This window comes from Bos mutus, chromosome 26 (assembly GCF_027580195.1).
Source record: "Bos mutus isolate GX-2022 chromosome 26, NWIPB_WYAK_1.1, whole genome shotgun sequence".
In the NCBI taxonomy this organism is placed as follows: Eukaryota; Metazoa; Chordata; class Mammalia; order Artiodactyla; family Bovidae; genus Bos; species Bos mutus.
The window spans coordinates 19,144,602-19,165,154 of record NC_091642.1 but is presented as its reverse complement, the minus strand read 5'-3'; the positions used below and the strand labels follow the sequence as shown (position 1 = coordinate 19,165,154).

The 20,553-nt window shown below is 46.2% G+C and overlaps 1 pseudogene; it reads right to left on the bottom strand.

Moving 5' to 3' along the window:
- The window catches only part of LOC102274424 (guanylate cyclase 2G-like), a 50,813-nt pseudogene that overhangs the window by 22,317 nt on the left and 7,943 nt on the right, over positions 1-20,553 (bottom strand).

Genomic DNA, 20,553 nt, shown 5'->3' with positions numbered 1-20,553 from the left:
TCTGTGTTTTCATCCGCACCTGATCAAGCCCACCAAGACAGAACGGACTTTAAGGGAGAAACAGTCTTGGACCCCATGGTGTTCTGGTTCGGCTGTGCTGACCAGCAGGTGAAGACACGCCGATCCCCCTTCTCCCTCTGGGATCTGGCAGGTAAGGCTCTTCTCACCCCAGTTACGAAGGAGGCAGAATGCCAATTTAAGTGTCATTGAGTGGAAATATCAGAAGTACATAGGGTTCTGAGAAGTTCGTAGACAGAACAAAAAGGAAAAGTAGAAGAAGGTCCGAGAAGGTAAGCAAGATGGGGGGAAGTGAATCTAAGGCAACTATATTGGAGGGCATGATTAAAAATTAAAGGAGGGATTAGGAGGAGACTATGAGATGAAGATGAAGCCTAACAGCCTCCAAATACTCTTTGAGGTCGAATGGCCCACTATGGGAGTAGGATGGCCACGAGAGTACACCATGAACTTAAAAATAGTGGAAGCAGTCTATACAGTAGTCACAGGCGAGCCTGGATCAAATCCATATATTGACTCATGGCTAGGGTTAGCTCAAGACCCTCCTACTTGGACAAGGTTCTGTATCCAGAAGGGAAAGGGAAAAATATTAATGGCACAAAAATTGACTGATGATAAAAAAGCAAATTCTACAGGATTTGGACGGGGACGACCTGACCCCTCCCCCATACTGGATAAGGACGCGCCTGCCTCTCAGTGCTCCACCAGGACCGAAGGCCGCCTTGATGCCCAATCCAGGGCCAGGTGAAGTTCCTGAAGCAGCCACTGCTCCTTCGCCAGCTCTCCCCGAGGTCGTAGAGCCACCACCCCGGCAGGCTCCCATCCCAGTGACAGAAGCCTCTGGCCAACACTTCCAGGATCCGGCTCCAGCCAAACCGCCCAAGCTATACCCACCTCTCCTGGTGAATACTGACATGAAGGGAAGGGAGACGTCGGAATTAAGCAGAGACTGCGTTCTGCCAGAGAACTGGAGGGAACAAAAGAGAACAGACAAGAGATTTGCAATGCTAGCTGCTGCTCTGGGAAAGTCTATCTCTGGCCCTCTGGAAAACTACATCTGCCCCAGGGACAGGACAGTCCTTCAACCATCCCAACAGAGGCCCTGGGCCCTGTTACAGCCAAACCAGTGTGCCTGGTGCTGAGCTTTTGGCCACTGGAAGGATGAATGCCCTACGGCAAGGAAGGAAGAGGAAGCTCCCGCAGTTGCGGGGCTTGCCGGCTTGGAAATTAAATAGGGCTGCTGGTAACCTTAAAAGTGGGGGACCAAAACATTGACTTCATGGTAGATACAGGAGCAGAACTGTTGGTAGTAACAAAACCTGTGGCACCACTGTCCAAAAAGACTACTGCTATAACTGGGGTATCGGGAGAAGAGATGATTAAATCGTTTTGCCAGCCCAGAAAATGTCAGGTGGCAGGGCGCCAAGTGATTCATGAATTCCTCTACATTTCTGAGAGCCCAGTACCCTTGTTGGGAAGAGACTTGCTCTCCAAACTAGGAGCACAAGTGACTTTCTCCCCTGAGGAGAGGCCCACCTTCCAGATGGACACTATGACTGACTTGCTCTCTCTCTCAATTCCACCCCAAGATGAGTGGAGGTTGCATGAGCCTCCAAAGGAAGAGCTGGGTGGGCCGGAAGCTCATGAGAGCGAGCTGACTCAATTATTCCCCGGGGTCTGGGCGGAAGACAACCCCCTCTCCCCCCAGGCTGGCTAAACATCAAGCCCCAAAGATAACAGAATTCAAACCAGGCACCATCCCGGTTAGAAAGCGCCAGTACCCACTACCAGTAGAGGCCTGGGCCAGCACACTGCCCCACATCAATAGATTGAAACAAGTGGGCATTCTAGTAGAGTGTCAGTCGGCTTGGAATATGCCGATCCTGCCAGTCAAAAAGGAAGGAGGACAGGACTATAGGCCTGTACAAGATCTCAGGCTAGTCAGTCAGGCTACTTGACTTTACACCCCACTGTTCCAAACCCCTATACCTTACTTAGCCTCCTCCCGCTGAGGACTAAAGTTTATACTCGCCTAAATCTCAAGGATGCCTTCTTCTGCTTATGCCTCGCCCCAGCATCACAGCCCATCTTTGCCTTTGAATGGGAAGATCCAGTCGGGGGCACCAAACAACAGCTCATCTGGACTCCCCCACAAGGGTTTAAGAACTCCCCAGCCATCTTTGGGAAAGCCTTGGCTTCTGACCTGAACTCATTCCATCTGGAAGAGTATGGATGTTGGCTCCTACAATATGGGGATGACCTGCTGCTGGCTGCGAGACCAGGGAAAAATGCTAGAAAGGGACAAAAGCTCTGCTCCAGCTGCTGATGGAAGCAGGTTACCGGGTGTCGAAGAAGAAGGCACAGATCTGCAAGGAGGAGGTAAGGTATCTGGGGTTTGTTTTAAAGAAGGACGCAAGGGTCCAGACCCTAGTTGGGTCCTATATACTGAAGGCACTAGCCTGATAAAACAAGGACAACGGCTGTCAGGTTAGCCAAAGCGGAAGGGGCCATCAAGACTGAAAAGGGATGGTGGGAATTGCCAAGTAGCAAATTATTGGTACCAAAGGAGCTGGCACACAATCTGGTAAGCCAAACACACCAAGCGACCCACCTAGGCCATGCTGCCTGCTCACAGGTTAATGCTGCCTCTCGGGTATTCGGACAAAAACCTCCGGGTATTCAGCTGAAAGGCACGCTGCCCTTTGAACACCTGGGAGTGGACTTCACTGAAATGAAACCTCATCAACACTACCGTTACCTGCTGGTCACGGTATGTGCGTTCTCGGGATGGGTAGAAGCTTTTCCTACCTTGACTGAAAGAGCATCAGAAGTAGCCCGGTGCCTGCTTAGGGAAATAGTTCCCAGATTCGGACTTCCTACCAGCATTGGTTCAGACAATGGCCCGGCTTTCGTACATCTGGCAATGTATTGACTGCTTTAGATGACATGAAAAACCAAGTAAAAGCAATATCAAATGAAAACATTCCTTTCTGAACTTTGGTCCTCTCTTGGGTGAAGGGCGATTGATGGAAAACTATATTTATCATTGTTATAGTTGCCTTGATAGTTCTGCTTTGTGGACCCTGAATTTTACAATGTATTATGAACTTTGTAACCCGAAAGTTGATGTCATTCTCCCAAATTGGCGGTCGGAGAGCCAGGGTGCAATATATCCCTATGAATGATGCTCATAATATGAGTTAAGAGCATCAAGAGGGGGGAATGAAGGAGGAAACAGACAGAGCTGGACTCCATCTTAGGCCAGGCTGTGAACATTAGGCTACACGCACGGTCACCCTCCCAGTGGATTCTGAACTTTGTGTCAGGTGTCTATAGGAATGGCATACCAATGGAAAACCAGACCCCCGGATAAAAGAGCCTCAGGACTTGTACTTGGACTCTCCGTTGCCTAAAAGAATATGCTAATTATCTCTGTAACAGAACAAAGTGGTAAATTCCATGATGTTTATCGGGATATGACCACAGGCCTGTTGATAAATATCCACTGTTTATCTAGTCTTGTGACACATGAATCATGGGATAACTTTGATCGTATCTCTCTTTTACCTTGTCCAGACTAGTTTCAAGGAATTTGGGGAGATGGGTTTGAGCACATACACTTAGGGTATATAAGGTTTTCACAAAAACTGGTCGGGGTCCTTGGCTAAGAGGAGACTCTGCCTTGGGCCCACTGGTGTAATAAACTGCACTCCACTATCTGCATTGTCCTTCTGAGTGAGTTTGTTTCCCAGAATGCGTAGCTACAACAATACTTCCTCTGGCTCACTTTCTAGCACTTTGTGTTCATTAATTTACTTTATCCTTGCAACAGAATATGAGGCAAATCTATTATTATCCCTGTTTCAGATGGAGAATGAGTCAGGTGGGCCATGACACTGTGGACCAGCATTCTGAAAATGTTCTCTTCACCCTAGGCTCCATCCAGCTGCTCTTTCTAAGCTCAATGATCCACTCCTACCATTAGAGGGGAAGTAATGTGCCACAGCCACTCAGTGAGTCACTGGCCTAAAAACCCAGAAGAGCAGAGTTTAAATTTCACCCATGTATCCCCTACAACACTCAGGCAGGGTCTTGCCTATAGGAGTCTATCAGCTGATGGATGGATGGGAATGTTGATTCGTGGACAGACAGCCTTGTCCTCCTGCCATGTGTCAGGGTGAGTGACTCCCGCACCAGGACCCATTTCCAGGTCATTGGCTTGGTCCCCTCTAGTGGAAAAAGCGGATGCAGTGAGCTTAGGAAGACCAGCTGGATTTTAGCCCAGGGTGAAGAGAGCACCCTCAGAATGGGTCCCCCAAGTCATTTTCCACCTGTGAAATGAGGATGATAGTAAATCTACCTTTTTTTTAGATCTTCCTTATATTTTGTTGTGAGAACAAAGTAAGCACTAAATATATTTTAGCTATTATTACTGTTATTGCTCCTCCTCTTCTTTACATCCATCACAACCCTCTTTGCCCAAAGTAAAGATTCACCTACTAGGTTGCTTTCTCAGATATGCATCCTAAGGCCACCTCTTAGATCAACAGCTCTATGGTGACTGTGGCAGTTATTCCCATTTTCTGGAGAAAAGAATCAAGGGTTAGGGATAAGGAAGGGTTATTAGGATCTCCCTCTCCAACTCACTTTATGATCCAGTAATCAGATTTTCTTTGGGATAAAAAAATCTACATTAAAATATAAATACTCCATTCATATTTAGGTATCCCTTCCAACTTGAGTGTAAAATATTTTACTCTGTTGACATGTATTTGAGATCAGGGAGGGTGAAAAGGATGGAAAATCTGATGGAAGAGGTGGATTTTAGGAGTGGAATTATTTTGTTTGAAGAGATTTAAGGAGGACCAGAATTTTCAAGAAAGATTACAGTTAATCCTAGACACAGAACAACTCAAGAACACTATTTGTTCTTTACGTAGGTTTATGTGATACTCACATATGATATGTGAGTATGTCATATGCAAATGAGAGCTTGAATATCCAATCCATTTCATGGCCTGAGTTTCTCAAAACATCCTGAAAAACACAATTATTCCAAACATCACAAGTGACTCACCTGAAGCACAGGGAGCTTCATAGGGTCTGTAGATTTGATCCTAATGCTTTGGATGGTTAAGCAGAAATGATAACACCTGTGGCAGAGAACTCTAAATCTAGTAACCAGAACTCTTCCTGGGAGAAACCATAACCCAATTCAATATTGAGAAAGTTATGCAGTCTTGAGTTTTACAAATACTTCCTTGTTCCTGACATAAAGCTGATGGTCACATACCACTGGGAGGATGGGCCCAGGAACACAGTCCAGAAGTAGCTATGACACCATAGGAGACAAAACCAAACTCAGACAATTTCCACCCAGAACAGAGAAACCAGACATTTGGCAACTGCGGTGCTAATTTAATCCTCTGCAGGCATCCCAGCAAGATAATTCAGATCTTGAAATTAGACTGGAGAATTCCTCTTGGATGAAGGGGCAAAAGCATTGATAAGCTTCTTTATTCAGCACAGTTCAGTTCAGTCACTCAGTCGTGTCCGACTCTTTGCAACCCCATGAACTGCAGCATGTCAGGCCTCCCTGTCCATCACCAACTCCCGGAGTCCACCCAAACCCACGTCCATTGAGTCGGTGATGCCATCCAACCATCTCATCCTCTGTCATCCCCTTCTCCTCCTGCCCTCAATCTTTCCCAGCATCAGTGTCTTTTCAAATGAGTCAGCTCTTCGCATTAGGTGGCCAAAGTATTAGAGCTTCAGCTTCAACATCAGTCCTTCAAATGAACACCCAGGACTGATCTGCTTTAGGATGGACTGGTTGGATTTCCTTGCAGTCCAAGGGATTCTCAAGAGTCTTCTCCAACACCACACTTCAAAAGCATCAATTCTTCGGTGCTCGGCTTTCTTTACAGTCCAACTCTCATATCCATACATATGGAAAAACCATAGCCTTGACTAGATGGACCTTTGTGGACAAAGTAATGTCTCTGCTTTTGAATATGCTATCTAGGTTGGTCATAACTTTCCTTCCAAGGAGTAAGCGTCTTTTAATTTCATGGCTGCAGTCATCATCTGCAGTGATTTTAGAGCCCCCCAAAATAAAGTCTCCCACTGTTTCCACTGTTTTCCCATCGACTTGCAATGAAGTCATAGGACCAGATGCCATGATCTTAGTTTTCTGAATGTTGAGCTTTAAGCCAGTTTTTTCACTCTCCTCTTTCACTTTCATCAAGAGGCTCTTTAGTTCTTCACTTTCTGCCATAAGGGTGCTGCTAATCAAATGTGAGGTAAGACTGATTCTTTTGCTTACCTTAAGACTTCCTTTTTTTGCAGTATTAGGTGACAATGCAGATGTTCGGTGATTCTGTGCAAACACCAAAGAAGGGAACATGCCTTAATTCACACATCTGAAAATAATGATGGAATAATAGCTTGTGAGTATAGTATGTTTCCTGCCCTAGGGATGATGGTATGTGCTTTACACACTGTCAGCTAGTTTTCACAAAGATCCTGTGAGATAAGAACTATGACTGCTCGAATTTTACGGATTAGGAAACTGATGCTCAAAAGATAAGGTAATGTGTTAAAGACCATACAACTTCTTAGTGGCAGAGCTGGGAGGTAAATCCAGGCAGTCTGCCTCCAGCAAATAAACCAGAAGGATGATTGATGTCTCCCCAGTAATGGGGATTTACTAAACCCACAGGGCTTCCCTGGTGGCTCAGACAGTAAAGAATCTACCTGCAGTGCAGGAGAACCAGGTTTGATCCCTGGGTCAGGCAGATCCCCTGAAGAAGGGAATGGCTACCCACTCCAGTATTCTTGCCTGGAAAATCCCATGGACAGAGGAGCCTGGTGGGCTACAGTCCGTGAGGTCGCAGAGTCAGACATGACTGAGCAACTAACACAACACAACATAAAACCAGGGTGTCCAGAAGTGAACCCTATAAACCTGACTCCCTGCAAGGACTGGGTTCGAGGGAGATAGACACAAAGAATGAAGAGGCAGGATTAAGCCAGGATTAAAGGCAGAAAACAGGCTAGGAGAGCTCCCAGGATTCAGGCGCTGAGTCAGGCGTAAGGGGATTGAGGTCTTTAGACCTCAGTTTGGGCTCTTGGGGTGGTGGTCTTGGGCCAAGTTAAGGAAGCAGATTCCCACCATTGCCCTTTGGGGTGAGGGCCACTCCCACCCGAGGTGGGAATCGGGAGTTGGCAGAGGAGAGGCTGAGGGCAGCAAAGCTTTGTCTCCTTCCAGGGGTGGGGGCCTCACCAGCCAGATTTCCTGCAACACAGGCAGCTTCCTGATCCAGGCTTCTGCTTGGTCACCAACATACCAGATGGCCGCATGTTTGCCCTAGAGCCAGAGATGGAGCAGAATGTTCTTAACCCAGGATTAACCAGAAAATGCTACACTCAGAAGAGCTAGGAAAGGGTGGGGGCAGTGGAGGGAGGGAAAGAAGACTGGGAAAAAACCCACCTAGGAAGCAATCACTGAGCACCTCCCAGCCCAAACCCGCCCGTGGGGTAGCACGGTGCTATGTCCAGGATCCGAGCTCACTGCTCGACACGGGAGACCTCATTTAACAGGCAGCATGGCCCTGCAAGGCAGGTATGATTCGTCCTTTTACAGACAAGATCATCGAGGTTAGGGAACTTGTTCAAGGTTACACATCTGTAGGGAGTACAACCAGAATTTGAACATCTGCATGTAACCACTCTGCCCTCATAAGTACCTGGTAAAGCCCTACTGGGGCATAAAAGAGCTCTTGACCCCGCTGGCTGTCCGTAAAGGAGTTGACATCTCCCAAAATGGTCGCACTAGACGTGGTACTGTTGTTCCCTCTGGACACAGGCATGGCCCTCTGGGGTGGCTGCAAAACAGGACACAGCTCAGTTGCTCTCAGTAGGATGACCAAGTACTAATGAGACTGTGACTTTTATAGATGAGGACGATTAGTGCCAAGGTGAAAAGCAGTTAATAAATGAGAGTCAGGACTCCAACCCTGACCTCTCTGACCTGCAGTGCAAGTGCTGAACTGCTCCACACATCACTGCTGGGTCTGTGCCAATGAGCACAGTGTCGTGGTTAAGACTCTGGGCTCAGGCTACCCCAATTCAAGTTCTGACCCTGGCACTTAAGCTGATGCATGACCTGACGCTGAAGTCATTTTCCTCAATGAGCATGTGAGGATGTGACCTCTCTGCGTCCCGCCCCCAGGGCCTCCCCAACACCTAGAGAATGTATTTTAAGATTTTTTTTTTTAATTTATAATTTTTTTTTTTAAATTTGGCTGGGCCAGGTCTTAGTTGCGTCATGCAAGATCTTTCATTGTGACATACAGGATCTAGTTCCATGACGAGGGATCAAGCCCAGGTCCCCTACATTGAGAACACAAAGCCTTAATCACCAGACCACCAGGGAAGTCCCTAGAGAATATATCTTAAACAGAGTAACCCTGCTTTTCAAGAAGAGTCTTACTCAGGACCCTAATATAGAATACAATAGACCAATGCAGAGCTGTTTTGGTTGCAGAAGAGGGTGGCTCACAATTCCTCCTCACCACACCTCTACCTCATTCTACCATCCACCCAAAGCCAGACCAGTGAGCCCCAGGATCCCCAGGGACACTTGAAAAATAATTTACAAATGAACCCCAATCTCCTGATCAAGCCTCTTTGACTTGAAAGTGTTAGTCTCTCAGTCATGTTTGACTCTTGGCAACCCAATGGACTGTAGCCTGCCAGGCTCCTCTGTCCATGGAATTCTCCAGGCAAGAATACTGGAGTGGTTGCCATTACCTTCTCCACTCTTTGACTTAGTACCTGTCAAGCCACCTTTTATTGAAAGTCATAATTCATTTATTCAATAAATAGTACATTTAAGAATACCAATAAAAGGAAACTAATTTTGCAAACTACAATTTTGAAAATAAAGCCAATATAACAGGAATAAAATATACATAACACGAGAAGAATGTCTGATTTTGACTCATTGTGCTTTCTTGATTTTTACGATTAAGCTAAATGTCTTCAGAACAAACCTGTTTTCCTTGGTCTAACTTGAGCACTTTTCTATCAAGTAACTACATTCTGGAACACTTACGCTGTGAGATATTTGAGATTCATATACTTGTTGAAGTGCATAGATTCTAACTCAATAGTTGATCTGCCTGTCTTGTGATTCTCTGAATATCATCAGAAGCATGTATTCCTGAACAAGTACTACCTGAAATTCTAAAATGTTTAATCTTTGACATAAAATTTATTTCAATTGTGGGTTTTCAATCACTTTGAGAATCACTTGAAAGTAAACTTGAAACCCTCCCTTCACCTTCCCGCAGGAACAAAGAGCTCTTATCCAAGTGTAGAAACTCGGCTTCTGTCTTTCTACTCTAAAGAACATTTCTCACTAATCCCTCTGGGAAGGCAAAAAGTACTTCAGAATAATCAATATACCCTGGCAAAAATTACCCTGTCTAATATCAACAACAAAAACAAAAAAAAAGGGGGGAAGAAAAAAAGACACTTCAAAACTTCAGGCTTAAAGGATGCATCAAATACAGTTAATGCTGTATTTTCTGGAATTCCATAAATGTTATATATGTATCAAAGAAGGCCATGCTTGTTAGATGTGTGTCAAGCCTCGAAGCCCTGAGAAGCCCACACCTCAGTATACCCTGGCACTACCTCTCCTGGTCACCACTAGCAAACCCACCCTCCCCAGATGACACCTCTTCTCTGAAGCCTTCACAGTGCTGCAACGTTCAACCCCGGTGCCACACCCACAAAGACCTGAGGGGGCCTCTGCCTCACTTTGTAGACACCTCCCAGAGCACCCGCCTCCCTCAGAAGGCATCCGTTCCCCGTGTACCCTCCACTCTGCTGGCCTGAGGTAGATGGGCAACACATGTGTGTGTTGAATAAATGAATTGTATTGTCTTAATGATCAGTAAGTTAAAGAAGTTAATGTGGTTTTGAAAATAACTAAACGCTCCCCAGGAGACAGCTTTCATATTTGAGCAGGATGTATGGGTTCTTCTACTGCCCGGGGGAACTAGTGGTAGAGAACCTGCCTGCCAATGCAGGAGACGCGGGTTCAATCTCTGGTCAGGAAGATCCCCTGGAGGAAGACATGGCAACCCACTCCAGTATTCTTGCCTGGAGAATCTCATGGACAGGGGAGCCTGGTGGGCTACAGTCTGTGGGCCGCAGAGTTGGACATAACTAAAGTGACTTAGCATGCATGCATACATACAGGTTCTTCTACACACCACAAAACAGAGCTGAAGGGAACTTTAGACACCATCTGATCATATTTTAGTATTCAGAAACTGAGGCCCGGAAATGATATTCCCAGCAAGAAAGTGGTAGGTCTAGAACAAGAACTCAGGGCCCAAGACTCTCCATTAAGCATTCAATTTATAAGTGAGTCAGCCTGCACCCTCACAGGCTCCTAGCTCAGGACCTTTCCATGGGGCACCAGCAGTGAGCAGGAAAGTGGATGTCTGGGCCAGGCGTGGCCTCACCTTGCTCTGGGGCAGAATGGTGATGTCATCATAATTGATTTGCCACCAAATATCTTTATTTTGCCTCTGCAGTTTTCCTCTCTTTATCCTTAAAATCAGACCTATGATGACATCTCCCAGGATGGTAATCAGGAGGGTTAGGGTGAAGATCACAGCAGTCACACCTAAAGGGCAAAGACATAGCATTGCTGAGGCCCGCCTAGGAGCAGAAGTGACCACACTGGGGCCCCAGCCTGGCCCTGCCAAACAGAAGGCTCAACAGCAGCCCAGGCTCGGGTCCAAGTTAAAGCACACAGAGTCTACTCAGATGTGTCTTCTCGGGGAATCCTACTGGGCCCCAAGTGCATGGTCTTCCCACACCCATCTGATTCCCATGGTAACTGCACTCACCTCTTCCTTGTATAGAAACTTCCCTTGTAGAGAAAACCTCTAATACCATAACCACCTTTCATTCAACATATACTATGTCTTCTCTTTACACTTGTTCTCAGTTATGATCCACCTCATTGCAGGCCTGGGCTCCTAACCACCAGGTAACACTCCCTTTTCCAGACTCCATCTCTGTAGAAATGGAATTCCCGAGACTCAACTCTCAGGGGCCCAGTTTTCTCAGGGCAGAGGTTCTCAGTAGGGAAGGCCGGTGACGCTGCCTCCCCAGGGGATATTTGGCAATGTCTGGAGACATTTTGGGTTGTTACAGCCAGAGGCCACTTCTGGCATCAGTGCGTGAAAGCCAGGGACGCTGGTAGGCCTCCTACAAGGCACAGGACAGCCCCTCGCACACAGACATTATCCCATCCTAAACATCAGTGCTGTTGCCACTGCTGAGAAGCCCTGTTGTAATGAATCCTTTTCTGCTCCCTTCTCCAGGCGGCCACTCTGACCTGTAAAAGCCAGCTCAGTTTCACAAAGCTCATTGGAAAATCTACAGCCAGGTCTGTCCTCAAGAAGGGAGCCATGGAGCCAAGAAATAGTGGAGAAATTCCCCGTGGGTGTTAAAAAAAAAAGAAGACGACAATTAAAGGTCAGTGCCAACTTGATTTATTCTACTTGTCTCTACCTTAGGTATAGCTGCTGCTGCTGCTAAGTCACTTCAGTCATGTCTGACTCTGTGTGACCCCGGAGACGGAATCCCCGTCCCTGGGATTCTCCAGGCAAGAACACTGGAGTTCTTGCTGCACGCAAGAACTTTGCATTTCCTTCTCCGATGCATGAAAGTAAAAAGTGAAAAGGAAAAAGTGAAATGCATGAAAGTGAAAAGGGAAAGGGAAAGTCATGTCCGACTCTTAGCGACCCCATGGACTGCAGCCTACCAGGCTCCTCCGTCCATGGGATTTGCCAGGCAAGAGTACTGGAGTGGGGTGCCATCGCCCAGCTGAAACACACACGTCATTGCAAAAACAGGCCTTGGTCTCTTAACTCAAACATCTGCTGACCCATCTAGTTTCCCCACCTCACCTAGACTCTTGGAACCTAGCCTTTAGGTAGTATAATTCATGAGAGAGCAATATCTTTTTGCTGGGCAGAATAACTGACTCGATCTTCTGATTCAAACCATGTCACTTCTGACTTCAAAGATGATGTGTCAATTCTCCGATGTTGCTGGGGTTTTCTTCCATGTTTGATTTAGACAAATCTTGTTAGAAAGCATCTTCACACTTCACAGACTATAACATCCCCACTGCATGGAGAATGCCTGTTCCTGCAACACTGAGAACCTAGTTGGCCACGGTCGCTTTATTTCTTCAGTCATGTCCAACTCTCTGTGATCCCATGGACTCTAGCCCACCAGGCTCTCTGTCCTTGGGGATTCCCCAGGCAAGAATACTGGAGTAGGTTGGCCCTCCTCAAGGGGATCTTCCCAACCCAGGGATTGAACCCAGGTTTCCTGCATTGCAGGCAGACATTTTACCATCTGAGCCACCAGGGAAGCCCATGAATACTGAAGTGGGTAGCCTATCCCTTCTCCAGGGTACCTTCCTGATCCAGAAATCAAACCAGCATCTCCTCCAATCCATTTGGGAACATTAAAATTCCATTATAAAATGCTTGCTCCTTGGAAAGAAACCTAAGAAAAACCTAGTAAGCATATTAAAAAGCAGAGACATCACTTTGCTGACAAAGGTCCATATATTCAAAGCTGTAGTTTTTCCAATAGTCATGTATTGTGTAAGAGTTGGACCATAAAGAAGGCTGAACACCAAAGAATCAATGCTTTTGAATTGTCATCCTGGAGAAGACTTTTAGTCCCTTGGACAGCAAGGAAATAAAATCAGTCAATCCTAAAGGAAATCAACCCTGAATATTTATTAGATGACTGATGCTGAAGCTGAAGCTCCAAAACCTTGGCCACCTGATACAAAGAATAGACTCTCTGGAAAAAACCCTGATGCTGGGAAAGATTGAGAACAGGAGAGAGAAGGGGGCTGCAGAGGATTAGATGGTTGGATGGCATCACTGACTCAATGGACATGAATTTGAGCAAACTCCAGGAGATAGTAGAGGACAGGGAAACCTGGCATGCTACAGTCCACGGGGTCACAAACAGCTGGACACAACTTAGTGACTGAACAACAACAACAACATTCCATAAGAGAAGGGGAAAGAGAAGTGTCAAATCAAATCTTGATTGTAGGCAGTGGCGGTGGGGGGCAAGCAGAAACTGAATTAAGTTTTAGATTCTCATTTAGTTGCTCATTGATTTGTAGCTGAGAAAACAGAAACAGAGACTATTTCCCCCAGGATTTCTGGGTACTGGGAGCCCAGGATGGCAGACACGTCCTGGCATCCCCGTGTCTTGTCTGAATGAGGCAGTTTCACTGACTGTGAACCTAATCCTGTAAGGGCTGCTGTGCTCCAGCAACAACCAGGGCCAGGGCCTCTTCCTGAGACACCAGGCAGTGGGACCTGCCCAGATGCAGCATCACAGGAGGCCTAGGCTGACGTGGAGGTACAGGTAGGGATGCTATAAGTGGAATCTGAAGTGGCTGAGCCATACCCACAGTCAAGGGCAAGATCTCTTTGAAGGCCCAAAGTCAATCTTTATGAGTTCAGTCAGTTCAGTTCAGTTCAGTCACTCAGTCGTGTCCAACTGTTTGCAACCCCATGAACCGCAGCACGCCAGACCTCCCTGTCCATCACCAACTCCCGGAACTTACCCAAACTCATGTCCATTGAGTTGGTGATGCCATCCAACCATCTCATCCTCTGTCGTCCCCTTCTCCTCCTGCCTTCAATCTTTCCCAGCATCAGGGTCTTTTCAAATGAATCAGCTCTTCACATCAGGTGGCCAACGTATTGGAGTTTCAGCTTCAACATCAGTCCTTCCAATGAACACGCAGGACTGATCTTCTTTAGGATGGACTGGTTGGATCTCCTTGCAGTCCAAGGGACTCTCAAGAGTCTTCTCCAACACCACAGTTCCAAAGCATCAATTCTTCAGTGCTCAGCTTTCTTTATAGTCCAACTCTCACATCCATACATGACCACTGGAAAAACCATAGCGTTGACTATACGGACCATTGTTTCCAAAGTAATGTCTCTGCTTTTTAATATGCTGTCTAGGTTGGTCATAACTTTCCTTCCAAGGAGTAAGTGTCTTTTAATTTCATGGCTACAGTCACCATCTGCAATGATTTTGGAGCTCAAAAAAATAAAGTCTCTCACTGCTTCCACTGTTTCCCCATCTATTTGCTGTGAAGTGATGGGACCAGGTGCCATGGTCTTAGTTTTCTGAATGTTGAGTTTTAAGCCAACTTTTTCACTCTCCTCTTTCACTTTCATCAAGAGGCTTTTTAGTTCCTCTTCACTTTCTGCCATAAGGGTGGTGTCGTCTGCATATCTGAGGTTATTGATATTTCTCCCAGCAATCTTGATTCCAGCTTGTGCTTCTTCCAGCCCAGGGTTTCTCATGATGTACTGTGCATATAAGTTAAATAAGCAGGGTGACAATATACAGCCTTGACATACTCCTTTTCCTGTTTGGAATCAGTCTGTTGTTCCATGTCCAGTCCTAACTGTTGCTTCCCAACCTGTACACAAATTTCTCAAGAGGCAGGTCAGGTGGTCTGGTATTCCTATCTCTTTCAGAATTTTCCACAGTTTGGGGTGATCCACACAGTCAAAGGCTTTAGCATAGTCAATAAAGCAGGAGTAGATGTTTTTCTGGAACTTTCTTGCTTTTTCGATGATCCAGCGGATGTTGGCAATTTGATCTCTGGTTCCTCTAAGTCTTCTGGTTCCTTTTCTAAATCCAGCTTGAACATCTGGAAGTTCATGGTTCACATATTGCTGAAGCCTGGCTTGGAGAATGTTGAGCATTACTTTACTAGCGTGTGAGATGAGTACAATTGTGCAGTAGTTTGAACATTCTTTGGCATTGCCTTTCTTTGGGATTGGAATGAAAATTGACTTTTTCCAGTCCTGGGGCCACTGCTGAGTTTTCCAAATTTGCTGGCATCTATTTCTCACTTCCACTGTATAATCATAAGGGGTTTGGTTTAGGTCATACCTGAAAGGTCTAGTGGTTTTCCCTACTTTCTTCAATTTAAGTCTGAATTTAGCAATAAGCAGTTCATGATCTGAGCCACAGTTAGCTCCTGGTCTTGTTTTTGCTGACTGCATAGAACTTCTCCATGACTTATGAGTTCAGAGAGCACCAACTTAATTATAGGAGCTAGATTCCCCAACTGACCTCCCAACAGGAACCCCAACCCTCTGTCTCCTCCCAGGCCTCTTTCCGTAGCATGAACTAAACTTGGGAAAGTCCTGCCATACCTGATGACTTCCTGACTGCTGTCATATTGAAAAAAAGGCATAAAGAGGCAGTCGTCTCGGGATTTTTGTAGGGCATAGACTGAGTAATCCATGTGCCTTTCTCCCTGGGAGTCCACAAACATGGGGCTGGTGATTACTGGAAAGAAAAGCATTTACACACAGTAAAGGGGACAGAGAGAGGAACTTGGAGCTCAAAATGCCAGCCTGCCGACTCATATCAGAGGAATGCCCTCCCCACATTCTCCACGCTGCCAGGCCCTGGGGCAAGAGTTTGCAAGCTTCACTCTCAGCCTTCCTTTCTGGTTTTGGTTTGTGCTCAGGCTTGGTGCTCCAGAGAAGGCAATGGCAACCCACTCCAGTACTCTTGCCTGGAAAATCCCATGGACGGAGTAGCCTGGTAGGCTGCAGTCCATGGGGTCGCTAAGAGTCGGACATGACTGAGCGACTTCACTTTCACTTTTCACTTTCAAGCATTGGAGAAGGAAATGGCAACCCACTCCAGTGTTCTTGCCTGGAGAATCCCAGGGACGGCGGAGCCTGGTGGGCTGCTGTCTATGGGGTCGCACAGAGTCGGACACGACTGAAGTGAATTAGCAGCAACAGCAAGCTTGCTGCTCAGACCAGGCCCAGGGGCATTCCTTGTTGTTGCTTAGTACATGCCAAGCCCCACACACAAAGGCTACGTTAGCAATCCCGTAGGAGTAAAATACAGCAGTTTCACACTCCAAACTAGGACCTGGGGTCTGACCTAGGACTTACTGAAGATGTGTTCCCACCCAAGACAAGACACAACACTAACATTCATCAGCTCCTGCAATGCACCCAGCGCTGCAGGTTCTCGTGATTTCACTCGACTAACCCTAGAGAAGGTAAGGCAACCCACTCCAGTATTCTTGCCTGGAGAATCCCATGGACAGAGGAGCCTGGCAAGCTACAGTCCATAGGGTCGCAAAGAGTCAGACATGACTGAGTAACTAACACTTTCACTTCACTTTCAGTCATGGTGGACCCCGCAGAGGAGGCACCACCATCCACTCCTAATAAGCAGGGGTTAAAGGCACACACTCCCTGGAGTTTGCAGAGCCAGGAAGACGCAGGCCTGTTGGACCCCAGGTGTGTGGTCTTCCACACCTCTCACTGCTTTGCTGTGCCCACTTGCTGGTGTCCTCAATGCTCGGGCTTGAACACTGCTCCCTCCCAAGGTCTGCACAGGAGAAGGGCTGCAGCAAGGGCAATAACCAGGGTTGAACCAGGAAATAAATGGATCTGACAGAGAATTAAACTGAGATCAGGAAGACAGACTCCTCCCACTTCCTCCTTCCTTTTTAAGTAAATGCTTCAGGGTCAGGAAGAAAAGAGGGGAAGCAGGTTAATATTTCCACTTGGAAAAGATGTGGATGGGATCCTTGTGAACTGAATCTATGAGTATCCCAAAGATCAGGGCTTGGCTGTCCTTTTGAAATGTCATGTGAAGTATAAATCTTAATTTATTAAGGGAACGATAAGCCAAAGGAAAGATAAATGCTGCCTTTAATGGGCACATGGATGCGTGCGTGCTAAGTCACTTCAGTTGTGTCTGACTCTTTGTGACTCTAAGGACTGTAGCCCACTTGGCTCCTCTGTCCATGGATTCTCCAGGAAAGAATACTGAAGTGGATTGCTGTGCCCTCCTCCGGGGGATCTTCCTGACCCAGTGCTCGAACCTGAGTCTCCTGAGGCTCCTGCAGTGCAGCAGATTCTTTTGCTGTTGAACAAGTGCATACTTCAGAGTGTCTGAAGAACTGTGGACGGAGGTTCATGCCATTGTACAGGAGGCAATGATCAAGACCATCCCCAAGAAAAAGAAATGCAAAAAGGCAAAGTGGTTGTCTGAGGAGGCCTTACAAATAGCTGAGAAAAGAAGAGAAGCTAAAGGCAAAGGAGAAAAGGGAAGATATACCCATTTGAATGCAGAGTTCCAAAGAATAGCAAGGAGAGATAAGAAAGCCTTCCTCGGTGATCAATGCAAGAAATAGAGGAAAACAACAGAATGGGAAAGACTAGAGATCTCTTCAAAAAAATTAGAGATACCAAGGGAACACTTCATGCAAAGATAAGCATAATAAAGGACAGAAATAGTAGGGACCTAACAGAAGCAGAAGATATTAAGAAAAGGAAGCAAGAATACACAGAAGAACTATACAAAAAAGATCTTCGTGACCCAGATAATCATGATGATGTGATCACTCACCTAGAGCCAGACATCCTGGAATGTGAAGTCAAGTGGCCTTAGGAAGCATCACTACAAACAAAGCTAGTGGAGGTGATTGGATTCCATTTGAGCTATTTCAAATCCTCAAAGATGATGCTGTGAAAGTGCTGCACCCAATATGCCAGCAAATTTGGAAAACTCAGAATTGGCCCCAGGACTGGAAAAGCCAATTTTCATTCCAATCCCAAAGAAAGGCAATGCCAAAGAATGTTCAAACTACTGCACAATTGCACTCATCTCACCTGATAGCAAAGTAATGCTCAACATTCTCCAAGCCAGGCTTCAAGAGTACCTGAACCGGAAACTTCCAGATCTTCAAGCTGGATTTCGAAAAGGCAGAGGAATCAGAGATCGAATTGCCAACATCCGTTGGATCATCAAAAAAGCAAAAGGGTTCCAGAAAAACATCTACTCCCGCTTTATTGACTATGCCAAAGCCTTTGACTGTGTGGATCACAATAAACTGTGGAAAATTCTGAAAGAGATGGGAATACTAGACCACCTGACCTGCCACCTGAGGAACCTGTATGCAGGTCAAGAAGCAACAGTTAGAACTGGGCATGGAGCAACAGATTGGTTCCAAATTGGGAAAGGAGTATGTCAAGGCTGTATATTATCACCCTGCTTATTTAACTTATATGCAGAGTACATCATGCAAAATACTGGGCTGGATGAAGTACAAGCTGGAATCAAGATTGCTGGGAGAAATATCAATAACCTTGGATATGCAGATGACACCATTCTTATGGCAGAAAGCAAAAAAAAAAAAAAAAATGTTGGCTTAAAACTCAACATTCAGCAAACTAAGATCATGGCATCTGGTCCCATCACTTCATGGCAAATAAGATGGGGAAACAATGGAAACAGTAACAGACTTCATTTTTGCAGGCTCCAAAATCACTGCAAATGGTGACTGCAGCCATGAAATTAAAAGATGTTTGCTCCTTGAAAGAAAAGCTATGACCAACCTAGACAGCATATTAAAAAGCAGAGATATTACTTTGCCAACAAAGGTCCATCTAGTCAAAGCTATGGTTTTTCCAGTAGTCATGTATGGATGTGAGAGTTGGACTATAAAGAAAGCTGAGCACAGAAGAATTGATGCTTTTGAAGTGTGGTGTTGGAGAAGACTCTTGAGAGTCCCTTGGACTGCAAGGAGATCCAACCAGTCCATCCAAAGGAAATCAGTCCTGAATATTCATTGGAAGGACTGATGCTGAAGCTGAAGCTCCAATCCTTTGGCCACCTGATGCAAAGAACTGACCCCTTGGAAAAGAGCCTGATGCTGGTAAAGATTGAAGGCAGGAAGAGAGGGGATAACAGAGGATGAGGTGGTGGGATGGCATCACTGACTGTATGGCCATGAGTCTGAGCAAGCTCTGGGAGTGGTGATGGACGGGGAAGCCTGGCGTGCTGCAGTCCATAGGGTCACAAAGAGTTGGACACGACTGAGTGACTGAACTGAACTGAACTAAAGTGAGTGCATACTATGTACCAAGCACTTGATATGTTTTAGTGCATTGGAAGCGCATAGTCTTAACCACACAATTGCTGGAGAAGTCCCTCACATGGTATATTTTAATTACTTCTCAGTATTACACAATAATAGAAAATATGAACCTTGAGAAAACAAATAAAGTAAACAGACCTTATTTTGAAATCTAACTCCTCCATCCCATAACTTTGTGACCCTGGGCCAGTAGGTAACATTTTTACCCTGGGATTTCATGCCTGTGTAGTGTGTTATAGGCGGTAATAGCACTACCTCATGTTTGGTGTGAATATTAAATGAAATAGAGCACAGCTCTTGGCACCCAGCTTGGTATAAAGTAAGCCCTCAATAGATGCTGATTATTATTATTAGAGATGGCAGCAGGTATTATCTCTGTCTTACAAAATAGAAAGCTGGAGTACAGCAAGACGACCTCCACTGGCCAGCTCCCAGGGTGATTTTGACACAGTTTGCCCATCCTCTCACCTGCAAGGAAAGTGACAATGGGATCGGCTCCATCCTTAGAGGCTGAGGTCCTGAGCAGGCAGGCACAGCAGCAGAGAAGATACAACTTGGGGAGCCTCAAGGGGGGATCCCAAGAGGTAGGTCCCACCCTCTTGAGTTTTATTCTTTTTTTTTAAACTTATTTTGTATTGCGCTATAGAAAATTAATGGGCTTTCCTGGTGGTTCAGTGGTTAAAAAAAAAAAAAAAAAAAAAAAGATCCGCCTGCAATACAGGAGCCACAGGAGACTTGGGTTGGATCCCTGGATTGAGACGATCCCCTGGAGGAGGGCATGGCCGTTCATTCCAGGATTCCTTCCTGCCAGAGGAGCCTGGCAGGCTACAGCCCATGGAGTTGCAAAGAGTCAGACATGACTGAAGCGACTTAGTGCATACACACAGGCAATTAACAAACAATGCTCTGATAGTTTCAGCTGAACAGTCAGTGAAGGGGACCCAGTCAGATATATACATGTATCCATTCTCCCCCACACTTCCCTCCCTTGAGTTTTATTCTCAATGGATTGAGTTTGAAAGGAGCTGTGGGAGGGACTTTTCAGGGGGGAAAGCTATCCTAGAGGAACCCCCTGGAGCAGCCCCTGGACAGAGCAAGAATAGCAGACTGTGGCCACTGGAGACTGAACCTCAACCACCTCTCCCGGAAGGCTGGAATCTCCACGAGAAAGAATTCTGTAATCACAAGCCCAACAAACTCCAAGCCCCACGGACAGAGAAGCTGGACCGAGTCGGGAAAACCCACCACAGTCAAGTCACTTACCCTGCAACATGGTCCAGTTGGAGCCTTTCAGACTCCCAGATCACTAGCTGGCCTCCCATCCAGGAAAACGCTCCCGGCTGTTACCACTTCCATCAGGATCTCAGCATACAGAAGGACTGCATCATGAGGGTAGGCAGCATAACGCTCACCTTAGATGGAGGAAGCAAAGGCAGCATTGAGAAGGGCTGGGGGCT